Source organism: Loxodonta africana, chromosome 25, assembly GCF_030014295.1.
Source record: "Loxodonta africana isolate mLoxAfr1 chromosome 25, mLoxAfr1.hap2, whole genome shotgun sequence".
Taxonomy (NCBI): Eukaryota; Metazoa; Chordata; class Mammalia; order Proboscidea; family Elephantidae; genus Loxodonta; species Loxodonta africana.
This window is the reverse complement of record NC_087366.1, coordinates 24239924-24266016: the sequence shown is the minus strand read 5'-3', so window position 1 is coordinate 24266016 and position 26093 is coordinate 24239924. Positions and strand designations below refer to the sequence as shown.

Here is a 26093-nt window from a genome sequence, read left to right as displayed (position 1 = left end):
TACTAATCAGACCGTTATGACCCATGATTGATTTTTGGAAGTAGATCAGTAGGCTTTTCTTCCTAGTCTTAGTCCAGAGGTCCTGCTGAAACCTGCTCAGCGTCATATCAATACTCAAGCCTCCACTGACAGGTGGGTGGTCGTTGTGCGTATGGTGCATTGTCTGGGAGTTCAGCCCAGGTTTCCTGCATAGAAGGTGAGGATTCTACCACTGAGCCACCACTCTCCTCATCTGTGGTAGATGGAGGCTTACAGCCCTGCCTTTCTCCCTATGGACATTGTGAAGCTTGCATAATTGCGAACTACCTGCAGACATAATAGTAATAGTTGTAACCTTTTACTTTGGCTCAACCATATTAAGAGGTACTGGTGTATGGTAGAAGCCCTGGTGGCACAGTGGTTAAAAGCTGGGCTACAAACTGAAAGGTTGGCAGTTCAAATCCACCAGCCACACCTTGGAAACCTTATGGGGCAGTTCTACTCTGCCCTGTAGGTTCTCTATGAGTCAGAATCGACTTGACAGCAACAGGTTTGGTTTGGTGTATGATATTACAGGACAGAGAAATGTCCTATGTGTAGGAATGAAAATTGTTTTGTTTTTTAATTTGCTTTAAGGCTATATCAATAAACTATGGAATCAAGCTGTTATTTACTACTATGTACACATTTAGAAGTCATATAACATATGTTAATGAGCTTCTTTGTTTTTCTGTATTTTTCATAACCATTTCAGTGTGAAATTGCTGAAACCAGAAACTGTAATTACAGTAATCTTTTTTATGCCCTCTATGGGTGGCATAGTGGCTAAGTGCTACGGCTGTTAACCAAGAGGTCAGCAGTTTGAATCCACCAGGCGCTCCTTGGAAACTCTACGGGGCAGTTCTACCCTGTCCCGTAATGGGGTTGCTATGAGTTGGAATCAACTTGACGGCAGTGGGTTTGGTTTTTTGGTTCTGGGTCAGATGTCACTCTGCTGAATCACATGTGAAAAGGGGAAGTTCTTATTATCCTTTGTTAAGAATGGCCCGTGGCCTGGTTTTCAAGATAGACCCTTTCAAACGCTTCTGGGCACCAAGTAAAATTCTAGGTCTTGGAGGAGTCAGCTGCTCTGCAGGGCTGAAATGTTATTCTGATTTCTAAACTTTTTTTTAAAGAAATTTTCACTAGAGTTAGTTTGCACTCACTTTACGGATGCCTTAAAATATCTGGTGTTGAAAACAGTTCTCCTCCAAGTGCTGCCACCTTGCCCCTGAGGTGAGGAGGCTGCTTCCTCAGGGGTAGAACTGCACTCAGCACACGCAAACGTTTGAAACTGGGGAAGACAAAGAGACAAAGGAAAGCCTTATCCTGTACTGGTTAGCTAAAGCAGGGAGGAACTTTTTCAAGTCAGAAATTTCACAATGTTCTTTGGTAGATTGATGATTTCTTGCTCCTAAAAATACAGAAATCTCCTGCACGGTGTATGACACAAGGTGGGAAGTAAACGGACACACAGAAGTTCTTTCAAACCTCAAACTGCAATGACTGTGGAGAAGGGGAGGAGGCGTTGGCTTTGTAACTGGAGCCTCAGTAATAGTCAGGAGTTCAAGTATGACAACCTCAGAGGTAGCAGCTGCCTTCTGCTCCCAAATGCTGCCTCCTTCCACAAGATGGGTCAGGTGACACCTGTGTACTCAGCATTTGTGACATTTGTTGGGCATTTAGTGGTGACTGGATGAAGGGTGTTTATAGGAATGTTGGTGATTGTTAGTTGTTATTATGATACTATGGATAGAAAGTATAGTGGCTTTCAGCATGGCAGCTTATATAAATACCTGCTTTGATGTCAGAAGCTCCCTAGTCTCAGTGGTTAACATAATTTTGGTTAGCTGTTACAGTCAGCTATGGTCATTATGGTGGCTCCCTAACATAACCCCAAAGACTAGTTCACATATTTCCATGTGGATTAGTCACTGAATCCTTATAATCAACCAAGAATTTAAGTCACTGGTGTGGCAGATTTTGTTGCTATTACTAACATGCTAGACATGTTAGACCAACTCACTTCCATCTTCGCTGATGATCCCAGGGTCGAGAAGAAAATATTTTCCCCAAAATGTGGATTTATACTGCTTGAAACTGAAAAGTCCACGAAATGTTTTCATTGAATAAAGAAAGCTTTTTTTTTTTTTAGCCCAGAGTCCCTGGATAGTTCAAACAGACACTACGCTGCTAACCAAAAGGTTGGAGGTTCAAGTCCTCTCAGTGGCACCTTGGAAGAAAGACCTGGCAAAAATCAGCCATTGAGAATCCTAAGGAGCACAGTTCTACTCTGACACACACAAGGTCACCATGAGTAGAAACAGATTCTACGGCAACTGATTTTCGTTAGCCTAGGCGTAAAAATAAAAAGGAGGGGAAGAAACACAGTATAGGGAAGTCTTAGGTTAATTTGATGATTTAAGCAATTCTTGAGCCCCCACTGGGGCCAGACACTGGAGATACAAAGAAGCAAAGCTGTCCAGAAGACTGCAGGCTGGGAGGCACAGACAGACAAATCAACAAGTGTCATAAAGGCCACATGTACAATGATACAGGTACCAAGAACAGTAGAAGCACAAAGGAAGGAAAGGACTTTTCTACCTGTAGTGGAGTGAGCTAGTCAGGAGAAGTCAGAGGACAAGTCAGAGAAGTCAGGAGAAATCAGAAGTCTTAAAAACTGGCAGAAGCCGTTGTGGGAGGAAGAGTGCAAAGGTGAGAAACAAACCAGCCTGCAAGCAGATCAAAAAGAAAACTCAGAAGTGCCTAACCCAAACCAAACCCACTGCCACTGAGCTGACTCCAACTCCTAGTGACCCTACAGGAGAGAGTAGAACTGCCCGCATATGGTTTCCAAAGCTGTAAATCTTTAAGGGAGCTGACGGCCACATCTTGCCCCAGCAGAGCGGCTAGTATGTTCTAACCACTGACCTTCTGGTTAACAGCGGAGCTCTTAACCACTACCACTAGGGCTCTGTCTACAAGACACATTAAACAAAAACGAAGGCAGTTGTCGTAGAGTTGATTCCAGCTCCTGGCAACCCCATGTGTTACCCAGTAGAACTGCTGCACAGGGTTTTCATGGCTGTGACCCTTCAGGAGCAGATTGGCAGGTCTTTCTTTGGAGGCAGTTCTGGATAGTTTCAAACCACCAGCCTTTGGGTTAGTAGCCAGTGCTTAACTGTTTGTACCACCCAAGGACTCCTAAAGAGACCTATGTGGACCCTTTTTTTCTGCTTTTATATGTTTTTTTACTTTGAAATTTAAACTTTGCAGAAAAGTAGAAAAAAAAAAAAAACAGTGCTGGAAGCTCCCCTATGCCCTTCACTCAGATTTGCCAATTATTATCATTTTATCACATCTGCTTTAATCTTTCTCTCTATATAAACACATATTAAAGTTGTTCATTGTTCTTGAACCATTTGAGAAAAAGTTGCAAACATGGTGTCCTCTTGCTCCTTTATCCTTCAGTGTGTATTTGCTATAAGCAAGGACATCCTCTTACGTAACAACAATATAACCATCAAGGTCAGGAAATTAACATTGACCCAGTATTATCATACAACTCTTAGATTCTGTGAAATTTTCACTCATTCGCCCAATAATACCTTGTATAGGTCCGGCTTCATCACAGTTATCATTTCTCTTTAGTCTCCTTCATTCTGGAATAGTTCCTGTTTTTCTTTCTCTTTCACAAGCTTGACATATTTTGAAGAGCATAGTTACTTTGTAGAAGAAGGTCGTGCAATTTGAGTTTGTCTGCTGTTTCCTCATGATTTATGCATTTGTAGCGAGAACACTTCAGAAGTGATGCTGTCCTCTTCTCACTGCCTCATATCAGGAGGCATATAATGTCAATGGGTCCCATTACTGGTTTTCTCACTGGTTATGTTTGGTAAAGATGGCATCTTTCAGATTTCTCCAGAGTCATTCAAGACCATTTTGTGGGAAGATGCCTGAAGACTTCTCTTGTAAGAGCTTTCTTTTCTTCTCCATTTACTCATTTCATTCATACCAGCATAGACTCATGGGTTCCTATTTTACTCAGAGGGATAAAATCAGTAACTATTATTTATTGTGATACTCAGATTGTCCCAGACTTGGCCAGTGGGAGCCCCTTCATGGTAGTTCCTGGGTCCTTTTGTGTCCCTATCATTCTTTGAGCATTTCCTTACTTTCTAGTATAAAATATTCCAAGGCTTTCCCTACCCCAGCCCTGGTAGTCACACCTCTAAGGAACCCTGGTTCCTGTAAGTGGAGAATAATGTTTAGAAGCTGAGGCCTGCAAGCTAGATGTGCTCATTGCTATCAAGACATCTTTGCTTCTAGGCCCTCTTAGCAGATAGAACAATGAAATATATGCATATATGTATGTCTGTGTGTCTGTATTTGTGCATGTATACATTTATGTGTATATGTATGTCTTTGTGTACATATATACACACACTCACATAAATATCTATGTACATCTATACCTTTTCTATATTTATGTTCTACTCTGTCCTATAGGGTTGCTATGAGTCGGAATTGACTTGATGGCAACGGGTTTTAAATAAAGGTAACCAAAATATTGGCAGTTCAAATCCACCAGGCACTCCTTGGAAACCCTACGGGGCTGTTATACTCTGTCCTTTAGGGTAGCTGTGAGTTGGAATCAACTCCACAGCAATGGGCATATAAAGCTATGTGTTCACACTGATATCTCCATTTCCAATGAAACATTACAGAGTTTATTCTAGCCTTTCACCTTCCCATATTTCTAGTTCCCTCTGACAGTGAGAAACATGCCCAATCATTCCTGTATGACACCAGTCCCCCAGCTGCACTGGCCAAAAGCTTGACCACCTCATCCCACCTCCATCCCCACTCCCCCAACCCAGCAATAGGCTAGTCCCTTCCCCTGCCACAGAGTAATCTTATCAATAACAAAGTCAGTGGAGAAGAATCGCAGTGCTTACTTTTCCTTGTGCTGCTCAGCAGAGTGAAGGTTATTTTCTTCTTTGCCATGGCAGTGACCCCTTTAAAATGTGGAGGTTTTTTGTTTGCTTGCTTCTCTCTGCATTACCAGTTACTCATGGGGTGGTAAAAGGGTTAACTGAACCCACACAAAGATGTGCAGTGCCCCAGTTCTCCCGGGAAGAGCACATTATAAATATTACATAGCTGTAAAAACCAGAGCTGGAGGCCAGAGGTCAGCTGGTCCCACCTCACAGCTGGCAGATGGTTACAGAGACAGGTTACCCAGTAAGAAAGGTAAGCACGGGCTTGCTTGTGCTTACTTACTGATCTGTAGTGACCAATCTGACTATAAATCAGTAAGTAAACACAAGTAAACCTGTGCTTACCTTGCTTTACTGGGTAACCAATGTGAACCAAAGATGTGGTGAAACCCATGTGAAACTGTTCACTACATATTAGTAAGTAAGCATAAGTAAGCCCATGCTTACCTTACTTACTGGGCCACCTGCCCCTGTAGGGATTGTAAATTTGAAAAGAGGCTTTGGTTCTGTAGGAAGGTGCTGTGGGGTTGGGCGAGAGATGCCAGCCATACTTAGAAGGCGAGTCTCAGATGTGGTAAAAAACGTGAAATTGTTCACTACAGATGATCTGGTAAGCAAGGTAAGCACCATGCTTACCTTCGACTATCTGCCCTGGATGGTTGGCTATTCTAATACATTCTCAAAGCCCCATCTTCTGTTCCCAGATACACATCTTTAAGTCATCTCTGACTCCTCCCACTCCTTCACCCCCATTCCATGTCAAATCATAACCTTGCAACTGTGGAGGCAGGGAGTTCTCTCATATCCAGCCAAAACTTCTGCAGCTGCTGTGTCAGTTCTCCTTGACCAGTTTATGGCAGTAGCAGGCCGACCCCCCACACCCACCCCAATGCTCTTGCTGTTCCGGAGAGCAGCCACAATCCTGTTCGAGGAGTTATGTTTCCTCACAGAATTTACAAAACCAGGTATTTATGTTACACCGCATTTACTGAATGCAGTTCGAATCCAGATTCTAAAATTGCTTTCAGCCCTCTCACGGTTTATATGTTCAGGGAAAAAGGATAATAACGAGGCCCCGTCTTTCAGTCCAGAATGGACTTCGTTTCAGAGGAGCAAGAAGCGCTGTCTTGGTAACACAACGCGCTGCTGTGCGTACACTTTGTTTACAGCCAAGGCTGGAGTAAGAGAACAGATGGTAAGAAAATCGGATTTAAGGCAGGGACAGATGAGCCTGCATGAGTTGCTCGGTAAGTCTCTTGGCTTCTGGTTTGCAGATAAGGGTGACGGCTAACTCCCCTCAGCTGTCGTGTCCCAGTTCACTGTTGCTTTTGACTGTTTGGATCTTGTCTTTACAGATAGTTAAGACATCCCATTACAAGCGTTTATCTCATCCCTCCCACGGGGAATGTGTTTCCCAGGGATTTGTATGTTCCCTGGCCTTTTATGGAAAGTAGCTTCTTGAGCATTCACGTGATTGTATATCTAAATTTCTCAAGACTATTTAAGCTGTTAACCCTGCTTGTCTACAGAAGATGGGATTATAGTTCTATGATCTTGGAAGCGTTTACAATGAGCTTGTATAACAAAGAAAAATAAAGTTAAAATGTAAACATTTATGCTTAACACACTCATAAGCACCCTCCTGCACACACTCACACACACACCATGCTTCAGTACACCTCTTTGGTGTTCTTCTCTATGAAGGCAAAGAAATTTTAAGATGTTGAACTCATGATATATAAAATGGCTATTATAAACTCTGATATTAAAGTTGCCAGGCTTACTTTCCTCTCTCTCCTAAAAAGGGAAGTGTAAATTACGCTTCATGTAAGATTTACATTTGTACCTTTGCGGAGGTGTAGAGGGAAGAACACACGCATTCTACCCAGTGATGTATGGCTGGATTGAGCCCCAATCGTTTGATGCTGGGATCAAGTTAGAAACCGTTTTATTGCACAAGGACCCCACTTATAGCAATTCTAGGACCTTCATAGCCACCCCACAAATCACTTCCCTACAGAAACATGCAACATGAAAAGAAATGTCATCAGGGGCAGATTATTCAACAGGCGAGGGAAGCATAGAGCTTACCCTGCTTACCAAATCATCTGCAGTGAATGATTTCACATTTTTTCATCACATCAAAGATTCTGCTTCTAGGTAGGGTTGGCGTCTCTCTCCCAACCTCATAGCACTTTCCTATGGAATCAGTCTCTTCAAATTTATAATCCCTGAGAGGAACAGATGAACAAGTAAGCAATGGCTTACTTGTGCTTACTTACTAATCTGTAATGATAGGGAGCAATTAACCTACGTGAAATTGTTCACTACAGCGGCCACTGCCAGGCAGGAGGCAGCTTATATACCTCCTTTTTTGGCATCCTTCTCCCTTCCTGACACGTATACCCTTGGTTCCGTGGTACTTAAACTTTCGTTTGCAAAGGATCACCTGAAATTCTTTTTTAAAATGCAGATTCCTAAGGTCTCCCTTGCCTCAGTCATTTAGGTTTAATAGGTCCAGCCTGGGCCCAGGAACAACAGGCTCTCCAGCTGAACCTGATGCTGGTGGATTTTTGGACAAAGACCGTGGATACTAACCTTTGACCACTTCTTCTCATCTGCCTTTACACAATCCCCCCTCCCACTTGTTTTAATTATCTTAGAGTTTTAATTTATTAACTACATGCTAATGACTTCCAAGTCTATATATCTATAGTCTTAACCTCTCTCTTGAATGCTAAGCTTAAATTTCCATCAGCCAGCAAGTATTTCTCCCTCGATGTACTATAAAAAAACCAAACCCATTGCTGTTGAGTCAATTCTGACTCACAGCAACCCTATAGGATAGAATAGAACTTCCCCATAGGGCTTCCAAGAAGTGGATGGTGGATTTAAACTGCCAACCTTTTGGTTAGCAGCTGAGCTCTTAATCACCATCCCACCAGGGATCCCTGATGTACTATACATACTTTCAAAATACAATTAATTGTGAAAAGTTATTTCCTCCCAAGACATTTGAAATTAAAGACCATTCTTTGAGATTCACTTACATAATGAAAAGCCAGTGTCAGCCAAAGTATGGAATCTACGAAAAGAAAAAATTTTTTTAATTGTTTAAATTTCTTGTAATATTTAAAAAAAAAAATTATTGCTAATGGCTGAATAACCCATAACACCAATACCAGAAAGCTATTTGCTTCCAATTTATAAACTCAGGACTATTGCCATCTCTTCTGCTGAAGGCTTGAACAGGTATTTAAATATTCCATCGTCATTTAGTGAGTTTTTGCCTTGTTTCTCTGAGCCACAGAAAGCTGTGTGAGGATAGTAATTGACAGCTATGGATACTTACTATTTGTTCATCTGCTTCTCTATTGCTTCTCAAATCAGGGCGGTGAAGATTCCAGCCTGAGAATCTGAGTTGTTATTTCTACCTGAGGATTAAATCTGTAGTCATAATTAGGTTCCTTTTGTTGCAAGGAACAGAAACCAGGGCTTTGAACCAGTTCGTTCTGGTTTGAATTTTAATTTCCACTCCAGATATACTGAATCAGAATTTACATTTTAACAGGATCCCGTGTGATTCTTATGGATCCTCAGCTTATTCTTATGTGTATAGAAGAATCACCTGGCAATCTTGCTAAAACGTAGATTCTGATTCATTATATCTGTAGAGAAATACGAATTCTTGGCAGGGGGTCAAACCAGAATGAACTGGTTTGAAGCCCTGTTGGCAGCTAGCAGAAAAGTTGGAGGTTAAAGTTCACCCAGAGGCACCTTGGAAGAAAGGCCTGGCAATCTAGTACTGAAAAATCAGTCACTGAAAACCTTATGGAGCACAGTTCTACTCTGACACACGTGGGGTCCCCATGAGTCAGAACTGGCTTGTTAGCAACTGGTTTATCATTAGCCCTACTTTACAAAACGGGGAAACTGAGGCATAGAGTGGTAAAGGAATACATCCCAGCTAGTCTGGTTCCAGATTCCAGGCTCTCTCCCACCATGTGACACAGTAGCTCTACTGGTTGTCTCTCAGAAGCAGACCACCTGGAGCTCCTGTATGGTGGTGACTCAGCAACTCCCTGTATTTGCCTCTCCTGCTCTTGCTGCTGCCAGCTGACTCCATGTCCTCTCCCTGAGGTTTTCATTCACTTCTTCAACACGTGTGTTCTGAGTACACCGTCACTGGTGGTGGTAGGCAGGCCACACTCGGCAGGCACCAGGAGTAGCATTGGTGTCTTTGGGGGAATATACGGAAGCTTGGGGCTGATAGAAAAGTAGAGACATTACCATAGCATGACAAAAGAAGGAAGTAAAAAGTTGCAAGCCAGAGAACAAAAATATAGTGGAAGCAAATATCCCCCTATAGCCACACATTCTAGGTTCACATGCAGGGCATCCCCTGGGGGCTCCTAGAACCAGTAGGGGAGAAATTTGAAGGGGATGAAAATACTGTGGGGGGAGAAATGCATTGTACTATTATTTCACTCTCACTTTTCTTCCCAGGCTGGTATGGACTGAGGAAACATGGGTCACATATTTCTAGTTCTCACAAAATACAGCTCTATTGCCAACCCGCTACAAATGTAGGTGCTCATTATATGTTGGTTTGATGTAATTTTCCTTTCCCTATCACATCAAGTTCAGGGTCCAGAATAAGCACCACGTCCCCCACAAAGCACTCTCCCTACTGGGCATTAAGCACTGTCCTAGGCACTGAGGACATACATAACAATGAATAAAAGAGACAAGGTCCTGCTGTCACATTTGGGTTGAAACATATACTAGAAGTGGGAAGGGACCCTAGAGATTATCTAGTCCACACCTCACCCAAGGCAGGAGTCCTCTCTACCCCAGGCCTGACCACCAGTCAGCCAGCTTCTGTTCCCATTTCCATCATAAGTCAACTCTAATGCTTAGAAGGAATCCCTGGGTAGCTAAACAGTTAATATACGCAGCTGCTAACTGAAAGGTTGGAGGTTCAAGTCCTCCCAGAGGCACCTCAGAAGAAAATCCTGGCAGTCTACTTCCAAAAAATCAGCCCTTGAAAACCCTATGGAGCACAGTTCTACTCTGACACACGTGTGGTCACTATGAGTTGGAGTCTACTGAAGGTAACTGGTTTTGGTTAATGCTTAGAAAGCTCTTTCCTAAATAATGCCCAAATCAGCTCTCCTACTACGTCCATTCAGTGCCCTTGGTTTCATTCCTCTGGAACATAACAAAACAAAACTTACATTTTCTTCCATGTGATAGCCCTTCAAATACTGGTCAGTCAATGACTCATTATCCTTAAACTTGCCCACTTCTCCTCTCTGGCATCTTCCCCTGTCCCCACCAAGTACAGGCCAGACCTCCTTCCCTGACCTTTATCTTTGCCTAACCCTTGCTTTACCCTCTCTCAGCCTAAGGGTCCAATACATTTGAACTACCATAGACTTTCTTTCTTTGTACTCTCTCTCCCTTTTTTCCCCACACTACAATCCTGGAACCCAAAGCTAAGCCTGTATTGTCTCATCTTTTGTGTTTTTATTGTGCTAGCTCATTGCTACATTGGACAAATTAGAGTTGGACAGATTGGGGTAAGTGATAGTAGCAAGGAGGTGGCAAGTCTGCCTTCTCTTTGGGGGTTTGTTTTGTCTTTGTTTGGGTCTATTATCTCTTTGGAGCCCTGGTGGCATGGTGGCTAAGAGCCCAGCTGCTAACCAAAATGTTGGCAGTTCAAATCCACCAGTTGCTCCTGGGAAACCCTATAAGGCAGTTCTACTCTGTCCTGTAGGGTCCCTATGAGTCAGAATCGACTCGACTGCAATGGGTTTTTGGTTTTATTATCTCTTTAAATTTAAATTATTACCAGGCAGAATTATTTAAGAAACTGGATTAGGGAGTCCATACATGGTAGTTATTTTGATCACTAAAATAAAATTTAATAAAACATATCTACCAACAAGCCCTTGCACAGATAAATAGTAAACAGAGAATGAATAAATGAATGAATGAGTGAATGAATGAATGGATCATTTGTTGTCCGTAAGAATTAGAACCAATATTGTCCACTTTTAGTTTATTCCTACTTATATCAAATAGGTGCCAAATTGGACGTTTTTTCAAATGAAAATAGCTAAGTTCTGTCATTACTATTGCTAGTTTATTTATATTAAATAAAGATACAATCCCATCACACTATGCAGCATAATTAGCAAGTATTTATGCTGTTGAATCCATGACCCAGTTTTCTGAAGACACCTATTTTCCAAAAAGATCTTTTTTTCAAAACTGAGATTAAAAGGCATTACTCAAGTACGGTTGCCAGATAAAATACAGAACAACCAATTAAGTTTGAATTTTAGATAAACAACAAATAATTTTTTAGTATGATTCAAATATTGCATGGGACATACTTATACCAAGAATATTGTTCATTGTTTATCTGAAATTCAAATTTAACAAGACATCCTGTTTTTTGTTTGTTTGTTTTCCCAAATCTGGCAACCCTATACCCAAGCTTTAAGCCCTAGAACATCATTCCACCACTAACCACCCTCTTCCCATTTTCCATCCCATTTATGTTTCTCTCACTCTCTCTGTCTTTTTTTACTTTGGATAAAAGGCTCAGATTTCAGTTCTCCCTAGCGTAATGGCTTCATTTCTAGTCCAAATTGTTTTCAGATTTTTTCTCATTTGACAATATACAACAGGTGTGTAGCCTTTGTTGATTTCTATTGAGGGATGAATGTGTATAGGATATACTGCTGGGAAAATCAGCTTAAGCAACCTCTGAATGGATGACTAATAGTGTAACAGTTGCAAACAGGTGAAACCAGTTTCACTGTGCAAATGATGCAAACTCCAGAGTCAATCTGGGTGGAGATCTGTGACAGTAAAACACTATTTCTTGTCAACAGAAGTGAGTTTACTGAATGTTATTGCCTGTGATCTAAAGGTCTTGTATATTCATCATGTTTTTTTTTTGCCACCTGAGAACTGAATTCATTTCCTTTTTTTTATCTCTATGACTCTACTTCCCTTTTACCCCGTAAAGTTCTTGAGACCGTCCACAAGGTCTTCAGAAAACAATCCATGAATTGATTTCTCTAAGTGCTCTGGACCATACCATACACCAAAAGGCTTTGTCTTCACTGGCCTGAGAAGTGCAGACCTGAGATGTGCCATCTTCCCATCTCCTCTCATCCAGCAGGCAACCAACCACGGAGACATTAATGCTGTTGTGCTGGTCATGTGAGTGATTTATTTCATTATTGTTTATGGGGCTGAGTAGGCAAACATGTCGAATCATAAACATAGGGGGAAAAAAAAAGACATTATTCTTGCTGAAAGTAGGCTGCTTCAATGTCTATGGTGAGATGCTTTAAATTGTTAGGCAGCTATTATCAACATACTGGACAATGTAACCCCGCTAAATGTACAGAACAGTTATGTGACTTAGCTCTCTGGAAATGATAAACTATGTAGTAAGCTGTTACCTATGCTTAACAAAAACTACTGAAAATAGTCTATGAGATTGCAATAACTTGTTTCAGCCAGAGATGCTAGAAATGATTTAACGGAGTCAACAAACTTGTTATCTAGTGAGCATTTGGTTCTCAAGCTTTTGTGTGCATAAGAATGTTCCAAAGATTTTTCTAAATACAGACAGACCCTTGAGCCCCACTCCCAGAAATTCTGTGTCAGCAGGCTGTATAGCATCACAGTTAAGGGCATAGTTCAGAAGTCAGACTAATCTGCCATTTCACTACCTATGGAAGCTTCTCATGTCTCAAGTTCCCTCATCTGTAAAATGGGGATAATGGTCCCTACCACACGGGGTTGTTGTGAGAATTGTGAGTTACTACTATTGATAACGTGGAGACCTGGTGGTGCAGTTGTTAAAGAGCTTGGCTGCTAACCAAAAAGTTGGCAGTTCAAATACACCAGCAAAAAAAAAAAAACAAAAACAAAACCCACTGCCTTCGAGTCAATTCCGACTTATAGTGACCCCATAGGTCCTTGGAAACCCTATGGGGCGGTTCTACTTTGTTCTGTAGGGTCACTATGAGTTGAAATAGACTCAAAGGCAGTGGATAAATTTGTAAAGCGCTTAGAAGACGGTCTATGTTAGCTATTCAAAAAAAAAAAAAAAAAAGCACTCCAGGTGATTGAGATGCTGGCAGCCCTCAATTAAACACAACAGCGCGTCCTCAGGCTAATTGTTGACTCATTTTGGGCTCACTAAATCGGTTAATTTCTCCATTTATGAGTTTACTGCCAGTAAAATAAGCCTAAGCATTCTTAACTAATTCACAGATCCAATCTTTGAGAAAGGAAATAGCTACGTTCTCTCTCCCCCGCTCCCCCACACCCATTGCCTCGTGGTGTTCTTTCTTTGCTCTGTGCGAAAGTTTGTAATAGCAAGAAACGCATGGTAAACGCGGACTGTGCTAAGAATATAACCAACCATCTAATGGATTCTGCAGCATGGCAACCCCGTACGTGTCCGAGCAGAACTGTGCTCCGTACGATTTTCAGTGGCTGATTTTTCACAAGTAGATCACCAGGCCTTTCTTTGAAGGAGCCTCTGGGTAGGTTCAAACTGCCCACCTTTTGTCTAGTAGTAAAGCACTTAACCATTTGCACCACCCAGGGACTAGGGACACCACAGCACCGATAAAACACTTTGGACCTTAGGGCTTTCTGGGACTGTCCAGTCAATTGGCCTAATACTATTTTTAGAGTTACTGTTCCACTCCCTGGAGTCCTGGTGGCTCAGTAGTTAAGAGCTTGACTACTAACTAAAAGGTTGGCAGTTCGAATCCCAGCCTCTCCTTGGAAATCCTATGGGGCAGTTCTATTCTGTCCTATAGGATCGCTATGAGTCAGAGTCAACCTGATGGCAACGGGTTGTTTTTGGTTTGTTTCATTCCCTAGTTTGGTTAGTAGTGCCTAGGGTCTTAAAAGCTTGCTAGTGACCATTCAAGATACAACTGGATTCTATTTGCCTGGTATAGCAGAGGGTGAAGGAGGCCCAGGAACTGGGAAGGAATTGGACTGCAGATCTTACTGCCTTCATGGACTACTGCCTCCTTATCCATGAGACCAGAAGAACTGGATGGTCCCCAGCTACCATTACTGAATATTTTGATCAAGGAATCAATAGTCAGTCCTGATTAAAAAGGGAAAAAATGTGGAAAGGAATTTCCAGTTCTAACAGAATCCAGACTTACTGGACCTATTGAGACTGGAGGAACCACTGAATCTATCGTTCTGAGAAAATCTTCAAACCATAAACCAAAATTATTCCCTGAAGCCATCTTTAAACAATATGCTAAATTAGTGAAGAATGTTCAACATGAGCCTTGCACACTTTTAAAGAATTATATATATGAGATCAAATTGTCAACAGTAACTCTAAAGCATAGAAGAAATGTTTAGGGGGTAGTGAGTCTAAGTCAATGCTAGTAAAACAATACGGGTAGAGATAGTGAGAATGGTGGCACACCACGAAGAATGCAACTGATGTTACTGAATTCTACATAAAGAAACTGATGAATGGGTATATGTCCTGCCGTGTATATTTTTACCAAAATAAAAATTAAAAAGAAAAAATATTTAAGAAAAATAGACACTTTGGATATCTACTGTTGCTCTGTGGAGAGGCAAAACTGCTCACGAGATGCTTGCACTCTTGGTTGCTACAAGCCTGGCACACAAGAAACAATTAGCACACAAACACCATGGATGTGTTTGAACATGTGATACCTCAATGGTTATACCTTCTGAGTCTCCTTTGCTGGCTCCTCCTTCCTGATCTGTAAATGTCAAGGCCTCAGGGCTCTGGCCTCTTCTCTATCTACACTCCTTTCCTAGGTGATCTCCTCCAGGTTCTTGGTTTTAAATGAAATCCCAGTTTATGTCTCCTCTTGTTGGGCTCCAGGCTCATAAATAGCCAACTGTCTACTTGATACCTATACTTAGATGCCTAAAAGGCTCTCAAACTTAACATGTCCAAAAACAAACTCTTGTTTCCAAGTCGAACAGTCCCGCTACCCACACAAATCTGCATTCATTGCCTGCCCCAAGCTTTCCCTACCAGTAAATGACTCCCTCATATATTCAAGTACTCAGAATTAATACTAAAGAGTTGTCCTTGATCCTTCTCTCCCTCAAAACCGTGCAGTTTCTCACCTCTGCCTCTTCTTATCCCATTTTCTACTATATTGTGTCCCATGTTGGTCTTCTTGCTGTTCTAGAGCACCCCAACCCATTCCCACCTCAGGGACTTCACTTTCCTTTCTCTTTACCTGGTACACTCTTCTCTTGGGCTGGTTCATGGCTGATTTCTTATCATAATTCAAGTCTCTGTTCAAATATCAAGGGTTGCCTCCTCAAAGAGGCCTTCCCTGATCATCAAATCAAAAACAGCCTCCCCTCCCATAGTCACCCTCTAGCCTTTATCCTCCATTTTTTTCTCTTAGCACTTTTCTCAATCTGAAGTTATATTATTTTCTTTTTTATTTATTGGATTATTGCCTGTCTTTCACACTAGGTTAAAAGCCCCAAGAGTGCAAAGACTTTGTCTTATTCACCACAGTTCTAGAATGGTTCTAGAACCAGGCTCTTATTCTTGAGTTCTAGAATGGTACCTAATTCATAGGGGTTGTTAGTAAATATTTGTTGTAAGAATGAATGATGAATGAGTATCAATTGTTAAAAATAAGAGGTTTTGAGGACAAGTAGAATAAAGAGTACTAGAACAGTAAAAGAAGGTTCTACTTGGTCCTAGAAGGGCTGGGAGAATTTGGATAAATGAAAAAAAAAAGGAGAAAGGGCTTATCGGGTGGGAAAAGAATCCATGCAAAGCCCAGACATGGCCACAATATACATGGGACGGTAAAAAGAAAGTGGCCTGAGAGAGGCAGAGAGCAAATGGTAGATTAAAAAAAAAAAGGAGGTTGAATAGGTAGCACAGGGTCAGGTCAGCAAATCTTGAATATGTCACATAGAGGAGTTATTTGATGGGGATGTGAGTACTTCCAATGGGGTGTCAAGGTGTCAACGATGAGCGAGGTATCATGCAATGATTAATATCGGGAATAAAGAAGAGTTCCACTACCAGTATGAGAATACCCAGGGAAAGTCTTTGGAAAAGAAAAATGGCACTGCAATTAAATTTCCCCAAAGCCTGATAAGAAATCCCACAAAGAAGTCCCTCTGCTCTTGGATTATGTCTCAGAAACTTAGAAGTCAAAGCAGAACCTGATAATGGGCTCAGCCAGGAGGACCTCACACTACTCAGTGGTCAGGGAGTAATTATTTATTGCTACAGAACCCAGGAAGTATTGCCTATTGTGTGAAGGTATGGGAATAAGGTGCTTTCTGAAACACATTGTGGATATTGTTGGAAAAATGTCATATTTTAATTACCAAAAAATGATCATAATAAAATTTCAAGTAAATTCTCTCCCTGATTTTGTTGTAACCACCTTGCTGTTTTTGCAGTTGTTAAACACCGTCAGGTCAGTTCTGACCCAAAGCAACCCTATGTACAATAAAATGAAACACTGTCCGGTCCATCCTCACAATTATTGCTATTTTTGAGCCCATTGTTACAGCCACTGTGTCAATCCATTTCATTGAGGATCTTCCTCTTTTTTACTGACACTTTTCTTTACCAAGCATGATGTCCTCCTTCAGGGACTGGTCCCTCCTGATAACATGTCCAAATCATGTAAGAAGAAGTCTTGTCATTCTCGCATCTAAGGAGCATTCTGGCTGCCTTACTAGGGGATAAAAATCACCATCACTTTTGGAAGTGGAATGTAGGAATACTTCGCATGGGCCCTTGTTTTAAAGATGATACACTGACCTTTGGAGAAATTGTATTTATTCCTGATGTTGCTACTTTGCATCAGTGGTGTAGAATTGACTGACTGCGAGAACAAAACCTGAAATGACCTAGCTAAGTACAGAAAAACCCAAAGGACCCACTCATTTTTCTATTAAGACCAAGCGACTAGTTAGATGGTAAAACCTGTTATAGTTCCCTGACTTCTGCCTCCCTCAAAAACGGGAAAGGCCTATTATGCAGCATCAAGGCACCATTTTTTAAAATGGTGCAGCATTTACTTTATTCCCACACATGTAACCGGGCCACTTATTGCACGTGGAAAATATCCCACCATTGTGTGTCCCACTGTGGTACACACCACTGCATCGCCAGGGGTCGTGGGACCACTGAGATTGTGCAACCCTCTTGTTGGTTTGGCCTCGGTGTCCCCATGCTGGGCCTGCTCTCTGGCACAGGGGAAGGGGAAATTCAATCCAGTGCATGGATGCTCACTGTGAACCTGCCTCTCTGCTGGGTACTTTATATATTTTTGGTCAGTGAATCAGTCCTCACATATGAAGAATATACCATCATGCCTGTATAACATATGCAAAAACTAGTCCTCAGAGAACATTTCCCAGCATAGTCTATTTATTTCAGGTAAGGAGTATATTGACTCTTGTTATTGTTGGGTGCCATCAAGTTGATTTTTGACTCATAATGATCCCATGTGACAGAGTAGAATTGCTCTTTAGGGTTTTCTTGGCTGTAATCTTTATGGAAGCAGATCACCAGGTCTTTCTCCCAAGGAGATGCAGGGTACTCTCGCATAGCCAACCCTTTGGTTAGCAGCCAAGCCCTTAACCATTGCACCCCCAGGGCTCCTTATATTGACACTTGGAGCTCCAAAAATTAGCCAGCGAAAACCCTATATATCACAACTGTTCAATGCGCAACCAGTCATGGAGATGGTGCAGGACCAGGCAGTGTTTCGTTCTATTGTGCATGAGGCCACCATGAGTCAGAGGGCTGACACAACAACAACTAACAATAACAACAACAGTCTTTTCATCTAGAATAGCTCTGCCTGGTATGTATATACAATGGAATATTATTCAGCCATAAAGAGAAATGAAGTTCTGATACATACTATAGCATGAGTGAACCTTGAGAACATGCTAAGTGAGATAAGTCACTCACAAAAGGATAAATGCTGTAGGATCCCACTTATACGAAATATCTAGAATAGACAGATGGTAAAGACCGAAGTTTATTAGTGATTACCAAGAGTCAGTGGGAGGCGAGAATGAGGAGCCATTGCTTAAAGGGTACTGCATTTCTTTTAAGGGTGACGGAAAAATTTAAAAACAGGGGTGATGGTTGTACACCTAAATTAATATCATGGAATTGTTTGTGTAAAAATGGTTGAATTAGCAAATGTTTTGTTATGTATGTTTTGCCACAATAAAAATTAAAAAAAATAATAAATAAAAGAACAGCTCTGCCTAGTCATGTAGGGGTGGAACCCTTTAAAATACAATTGCTATATAACTTAGAAATGGCTAGAGCTCACTTATTCCAAGCTAAACTTGAAAAAAATTAAGTTCAGGGCAACCAAAGAATGTACATAGGATCAAAGAAAAATGATCTCTTCCTTCTCCAAACAGGGACCATGTCTCTTCTTTGTCATCATATTCCCAGTGCTTAGAATAGAGAAAAAAATCAAGGTAGTTCTGTGGGGACAAATGAATTCATTTAGTGGCTTTGAAATCTTGCATTATGGAGTCTGGGTTGAAAGCTTCCACAAAAGTCACTCTGGGCCAGGCACCCTTGCAGACAGGTTCGCATAGAAAATAATAAGCAGCAAAGGGATTTGGCCTATCCACCCAAGGTCTAAAAGTCATTATACATGGGCAGTAAGAGCAACAAAGAGGGTCTAAAATAAACATGATCTTCAATGCCTTCTTGCCTTCTTTTCTAGTTGATTTTTTTTTTTTTTTTAAACAGGGATCTGTTGGGAGAATTCCTGGATGTTTCCCACAAGCAGATGGCAATGTTCTTTTATTCTCATGTTACAGGAGCCAGACAGGGGGGTGGCTCAAAGGGATGATAGAAACAGAAATAGACAAAGTATATCTAGCCAATCAGAAATCCTCTAGTTCTAATGGCTTTTGAAAAGTACAGTATTTTCAAGAATTACTTAACATTATCATTATAATATTACAATCAAGGAGTAATAAGAGATTTTATCTTCATCGATTCATCTTTTCAACAAATGTTTGCTCAGTGCCTAGCATGGCAGGCACTGGGCTAGTTGATTGTTTTGCAGACATGAACAAAACAGAGTCCTTGCTTTCAACTAGCTCATAGTCAAGGTAACCCAAACAACAATGACCACACAGTTTGGTCAGTGCCAGGATAGCAGCATGCCAAGGATGCTAGAGAAGCATTGGAGAGGGCAGTCACAAAGGCTCCTTCTAGGTTTGTGTCTCAAAAGATGGGCAGGATTTAGACACAGATGTAGAAACAAAGGAAAGGTATTTGAGGCAGGAGTAGGAGTCATTGAAATATAAGAGCACCCGAGCCGTTTGGGAGCCACAGCTAGTTGGTCAAACTAGAGTCAGAGGTGAGACTGAGAAAGGATCAAGAACTGAGGCTGAAGAAGGTGGCAGGGCAGATCTAGAAAGACTTTAGCTCTCATGGTTGGGCATTACTGTGAAAGCAGGGGGAGCCACTGAAGGATTTCCAACTAGGAGCAAAAATATCAGGTTAGCATTTTTAGAAGATCATTCAGAAAGCAATGTGATGCACAGACTTGTGGGGGAGGCATAAGGATATGAGGCTGGAGGCAGGGAGACTAGTTAGAAAACTATAGCGAGAAACCAGGTAAGAAACTACACTGGGTCGAAATCAAAGGGAGTTACAATGATAATGGAGAAGAAGAGGTAGTAAAAAGAGATAATAGGACTTAGTGGCCAATTGAATGTGAAGAATGAAGAGTCAAGAAGACACTTTAGATAATTCCCAGGCTTCTGGTTTGGTGGCTGTTGATGTGATTAACCAACATACAGTGTAGAGAAAGGGAACAATTTTGGGAGGAAGATGATATGGGCAATTTTGGATATATTGAGTTTGAGATGTCCAGCTGGCAGTTGGAAAACCGTATCTGCAGCTCAGAAGCAAAATCTGGGCTGGAGATATGATCACATGGATGATCACTGAAGTTATAAACCCTACTAGATTGATGACTTTCGGACATTTTTTCCACAACCTGCAGTAGAAATGTATCTTATATCACAATCCTGTGTACACATACACACACACACAGAGACACATATAAAAAATTTGCTAAATGATATTTACCCTTACTGAGTGTGATGAACTCTAGTAGTTTCAATTTTATTCCTTTTTTTAAAAATGCTGGTCAGATGCACTCATGTGATTTTTCAATCTACTAATCAATAACAGATTTCAACCTATAGTTTAAAACACATTGTCCTAGACTGTGTGGGAGGGAGCACATCCTACACAATTTAGATTTCCCATAGCATCCAGTATAACACTTTGTACACAAGGATGTCTTGGCAAAAGAACGAGGAAGGAAAGGAGGGAGGGAGGGAGGGAGGGAAGGAGGGAGGGAGGGAGGGAGTGAATTAGGAAAGGAGGGAAGGAAGGAGGTTGTTTTCTGATACTCAACCCTGATTTTCTCCAGTGGACTGTGATGACATCTCATCCTCCAATTCTTTTGAACTTTTATACATATTTCCTTTTTTTTTTTTTTACACATTCATTCTCAAGGCAAATCAAGCATAGATCATAATGCCTGGGTTGAGATTTGCTGGTTTGATTTTTCTCCCCCCCACCACAATACCAGCTCCGTAAACCAGGTCTCATACTTCAGGCGTAGTCCTTTACGCTGGAAGGGACTGGCCAAACAATGATCTTACATGTCATGACCACAGCCCCTTCTGTCCAAAGGTTGTCCTTCTCCATTCCATGTAGCCCCACCCCAGCTGCCTGGACCAGAGGAAGATGGCAGCAGCAGCCAAAATACACACAGAGAAAAGGAAGTAGAAGCCCTGCGGAAGCAGAAGACAAGAGGAAGAGTGGACAGGGTGGAGAAATTAGTTGGTAGGAGCAGGAACAGTTGAAGAAAAAACAGACAGCAGTTTATTAACCAGGGTAGCAGAGTACTAGAAAAGGGCACAGCGGCTGACTTCAGCTCACAGGACCAAGATACCCAATTGCTGGAGCCACGTTGAGTTCTGAATTACCTTCCATTTCCCTTATTAATTCCAGGCATTGTGAGGGGCACAGTGGCATCACTAGGGTTGGTGACACCCAGTTGGGTAACTAATGGCATCACTCCCCCACCTCCTCCCGACCATACAAAATTCTTAGTAATCATTTTTACTTATATTGTTATAAATTGCTTAAATGTAATATGTCTTAGGTTATATGAATATTGACAAGTGTTTTGTAAAGTCTTTTTATGTGGAGTTACATTATTAGTAACTGAGCAGAAGCCTTTTTTGCTTTTTCTCCTTTTCCTTTAATTACTACTTCATTCTCAAAAAAGTTATTTATATAGATTGACAAATACTAATTATCACAATATTGTAGCTAAAACACCAGAAAATTTGACAAAATCACCGACTATAAAAACACCAGCAGCAAGGAAAACAACAGCCCGTGCTTGTAGCACGTGCAGATGACGCCACGTGATTTGAAGCATCATTGTAATTCGATAAAAATGACAGCTCTGACCGGAGCACCTTAGAAGGTTCAAAAGGTAAATTAGCATAGAGTTTTAGCCTTGTAGGTATATTGATACATGTAAGCTGGGCTTACGAAAAACATTTTGGTTGTTAAACAGGGATATTTTAATAAAAAATAATAAATTTCTGCTGAAACACTGAATAAAAATTTTATAGACAGCCATTTTGGTGTCACCCCCTCTGACACTGTCACCTTGTGCGGTCTGTACCTCCACTCCCCCACACTCCCTAGTGGTGCCACTGGAGGGACGGCTTTTTACAGAGGCCTTTCTTTCTCCATGAGGCCTGCTCATTACAAACGACATTTCTCTCTTTCTTCATTTCACATGTATTTTATTTTTATTTTTAACTTACAGAAAAGTTGGTAGTATAATACAGAGAACTCCCATGTATACCTTTTACCCAGATTCACCAGTTTTTAACATTTCCTTTGTCTCTCTTTTCCTGAAGTGTTTGAGAATAGGATGCTAACACTGTACCCCTTTACCGTTTCATATTTCAATGTGCATTTCCTTGGAAAGAATATTTTCTTATACAACCACAGTGCAAGTATCAAATTCAGGAAACTTAACACTGATGTAATACTTTGACTTAATTTGACAGTCCTTATTCCAATTTTGTGAATTTTCCCAATAATGTCTTTTATAGCATTTTCCCCCTCCCCTAAAAGTCCAGTCAGGATGACATATTTGACATAGTTATTCTGTCTCCTTTGCAGGGTGGCCAATCATCCTAGTACTCAGACTTTCCCAGTTTTAGCATTAAGAGTCCTGTATCACCCTGGGAAACCACTCAGTCCTGGGCAAACATGAGGAGTGGTCATCCTACTTGGTAGACTCCTTTGACCTGGAATAATTCTTCAGCCTTTCTTTGTCTCTTATGACATTGATATTTTTTAGAGATCAGGTCAGTTATTTTATAGAATATTCCTCAATTTACTTTTGCCTGATGTCTCAGTCATGTAGTGCTGCTATAACAGAAATACCACAAATAGATGACTTTAACAAAGAGAAATTAATTTTCTCACAGTCTAGTAGGCTAGAAGTCCAAATCCAGGGCGTCAGCTCCAGGGGAAGGCTTTCTCTCTCTGTCGGCTCTGGAGGAAGGTCCTCCCGGTCAATTTTTCCCTGGACTAGGAGCTTCTCTGCACAGGAACCACGGGTCTAAAAGATGTACTCTGCTCCCAGTGCAGTCTTTCTTGGTGGTGTGAAGTCCCCAACTCTCTGCTTGCTTCCCTTTTCCATTTATCTCTTGTAAGATAAAGGATGGTGCAGGCCACACCCCAGGGAAACTCCCTTTACATTGGATCAGTGATGTGACCTTAATAAGGGTGTTATAATTCCACCCTAATCCTCTTTAACGTAAAATTACAATCACAAAATAGAAGACAACCACACAACACTGGGAATCGTGGCCCAGCCAAATTGATACACACAATTTTGGGGGGCATAATTCAGTCCATGCTGCCTGATATTTCCTCAGGTTATGCGTTCCTGGGTGGAATACTATGTTAGTAATGTGTGTCCTTCTCAGAGTCTCACAATCAGAAAATAAATGTCCATCTGCTCTGCGCTGGTAATGTTAATTTAGATCACCTGGTCAAGGTATGGTCCTATTTCACCACCATGTACTTATTATTTCTCCTTCTGTATATTGACACAGGAAACCCTAGTGGTGTAGTGGTTGAGAGCTACAGCTGCTAACCAAAAGGTCTGCAGTTTGAAACCACCAGGCTCTCCTTGGAAACCCCATGGGGGCAGTTCTACTCTGTCCTATAGGGTCGCTATGAGTCAGAGCTGGCTTGACGGCACCTAACAACAACAACAACAAATATTCTTTAAAATAAGCTTCTATATCAGCCAACAGACATTCCTTGCAACCTGAACAAGCCTACCAGAAGCTTAACATTTTATAGGAAACACCTGGTAGCACCCTTGTACTTGTTCAAAGAAAGTGGTTATAGAATCCCGTTTCCATGGCCATTGCAGAGCACAATAAACCACTTTATTCCTCACCGCCTCCCTCCTTGGCCACATTAATTTCTTTAAGAGTGAATTTTCAAAATGCAAATATTTCTATAAGCTCTTCTTTTGAAAGATTCACATTACTTGCGAAGAAAGCGCATCCTTCTGTTGAATCCTTTGCCTTAAAACATTCTCAAAGTGCAGACTGTTTTGTGTGGGAAGCATAATGTTTATGTGTAGCAGAGACCTTTATCCTTTTTATTGACAGCCCCAACTATCATCAGAGTTTGCTGTGTATTTAGTAAATGATCAGTTCAAATAAGCCCGTCTTCTTTATTAATTACCCAATTACGTAACCAACGAACTCTTCAGATTCACTGGGAGTCGTAGGAGGTGAGGCTTTGTGGGGAAGAGGCAGGAGATGGGCAAAGGTCTCTGGGCTATTTGAAGCACACAGAAGCCTCTAGGTGCTGGGAATACCTTGTTCTGGAATCTAACCATAGCTCTTATCACCTGCTAACATGCGATATAGTCTATTTATTTCTGTTTACTGGTCGTCTTCTGCCCCTCTTTGGTAGAATGAAGAAAGCTTCTCAAAGCCAATGATCTTTGTTTTGTTCACAGACAATGGTGCCCTGCCCCATTGTATGCATTTAATTAAAATATATTGAATGAATGAATGAGTATGAATGAACTGTTTTTGAGGTCATTAACAATCAGTCATCGGAGATGGGGTAGACCTGGGTTGTTGCTGTATGTGGAACAACCTCAGTAGATCTGCTTGACTGAGAAATCAACCCAGACCAATTCCTCATCCCAAGAACCTCTGGAGAATCATTCAAGTAAGGGCCTGCCCATTTCAAAGCCTCTTGACTCAAGTTTTGTTTAAGTTTTTCTGAAGAAGAGCAGCCCCTTTGGATTATAACCTGTTCCTCTACATTTCCTTCCCATGTGTACTCTTGAACTCACTCCCACTGGACATTTAAAGACTGGAGTTTTCAAACTCTAAAATCGATGATGTAATAGTTTTGTTTCCAGGGAAAGGCAGGAAAAAATATTACTTTGCATTTTCTGCCAGTATTCTCGGTCGACCATCTTAAGCTGAGTGTTTGTGTGCTATGGTGACAAGGACTTGCAAGCTGTCCCCTTGGATAACATTACATTCACTGCTTCTCCTGTTCTCAATCACTTCTCCTCCCCCAGCAGTAAATAGTCCATTCTTGCCGGCAATGAACTCTAAAAGGCATAGAAGGAAGAACTACACCTCAAGGAAGTTTTTTTGAGGTAAAATTAAGAAGGAATGTTGGAGCTACATTAATCATCTACACTGGGAAGCTTTCCATTTTAGTGTTCACAAAATACTTTCCGATCTGCAGGTGAATTTGCAGGTTCTGCAAAGCAGAACGTGCAAACGGCTCGTGGTAAAATCATTACGCATCAAAGCTATTTTTCTTTGCCCTTCAGACTATCTAGTTTGCTTTTTAAATATTTGGACAGTTTTGTAAAAGTTGCGACAATGACACAAGTTTATAGATAGACCCTGACCTGAAAAAGCCTCCACCCCCCACTTAGGGATCTTCTCCGAGATTAAAGACAGATTTAAAGGGGCACTAATTAATACAAGGCTTTAAAAAATATGTAAGGCTAGACATATATTGTGGGGGTGTCAGTGGTTTGGTGGTAGGATTCTCGCTTTCTGTGGGGGAGACCCAGGTCTGATTCCCAGCCAAAGCATCTCATGCGCAGCCGCCACCCATCTGTCAGGGGAGGCTTGCATATTGCTATGATGCTGAACAGGTTTCGGCAGAGCTTCCAAACTAAGACAGACTAGGAAAAAAGGCCTGGAGTCCTACTTCTAAAAATCAGCCAACAAAAACTCTATGGATCACAACAGTCCAATCTACAACCAGTCATGGGGATGGCGCAGGCCCAGGCAGTGTTTTATTCTGTTGTGCGTGGGGTCACCGTAAGTGGGGGGTGGGGGGTGGGGGGAAGTCCACGATAGCTAACAAAAACAATAATAAGGTATATATTGAGTGCTCAATTTTTTTTTTAAAGTGTCCTACTGAATTTAACACCTAAGTCCACGAAGAACACCTAAGTCAGTTGAGGAAATAGTAACAAAAGACATTTTATAAAAGGCAGAATTAATTGAGTGATGTTGTTTACAAAATTTCCACCATCTTTTCGAATTTAAATTCTGGTGAAGATGCAACTAACAGGCCTTGGGCACCTACTTTGCTATTTTAAATGCTTTCACACATTTGATCTCATTTAACTTGCAGCCATATCTACATCTGTCTACATAGATTAGAATATCCCTCTGGTCTTCTTCAGGCAAATGATTTGGTTCTCAGGTAAGAAATTCTCTTTCACTCTCTTTTGTTGTTGTTGTTCAATTATAAGGAAAGAAGGCCATTCTTAGTTTAAGTATTACTACTTCTCTGACACATTTCATTTTTCAGAATTCTAACAAATAGAAAAAAGCATGCTCTTGTTGTAAGACTCC

The 26093-nt window shown here is 41.3% G+C and overlaps 1 protein-coding gene across 2 annotated transcripts in view; it reads left to right on the top strand.

Moving 5' to 3' along the window:
- The first annotated feature begins 12055 nt into the window (after window positions 1–12055).
- Window positions 12056–26093, top strand: part of RALGPS2 (Ral GEF with PH domain and SH3 binding motif 2) — a 248678-nt gene continuing 234640 nt past the window's right edge. For both annotated transcript variants that reach the window (XR_010319389.1, XR_010319387.1), the window contains exon 1: window positions 12056–12257. The gene's annotated coding sequence lies outside the window, so the exon portion shown is untranslated. The remainder of the gene's footprint in view (window positions 12258–26093) is intronic.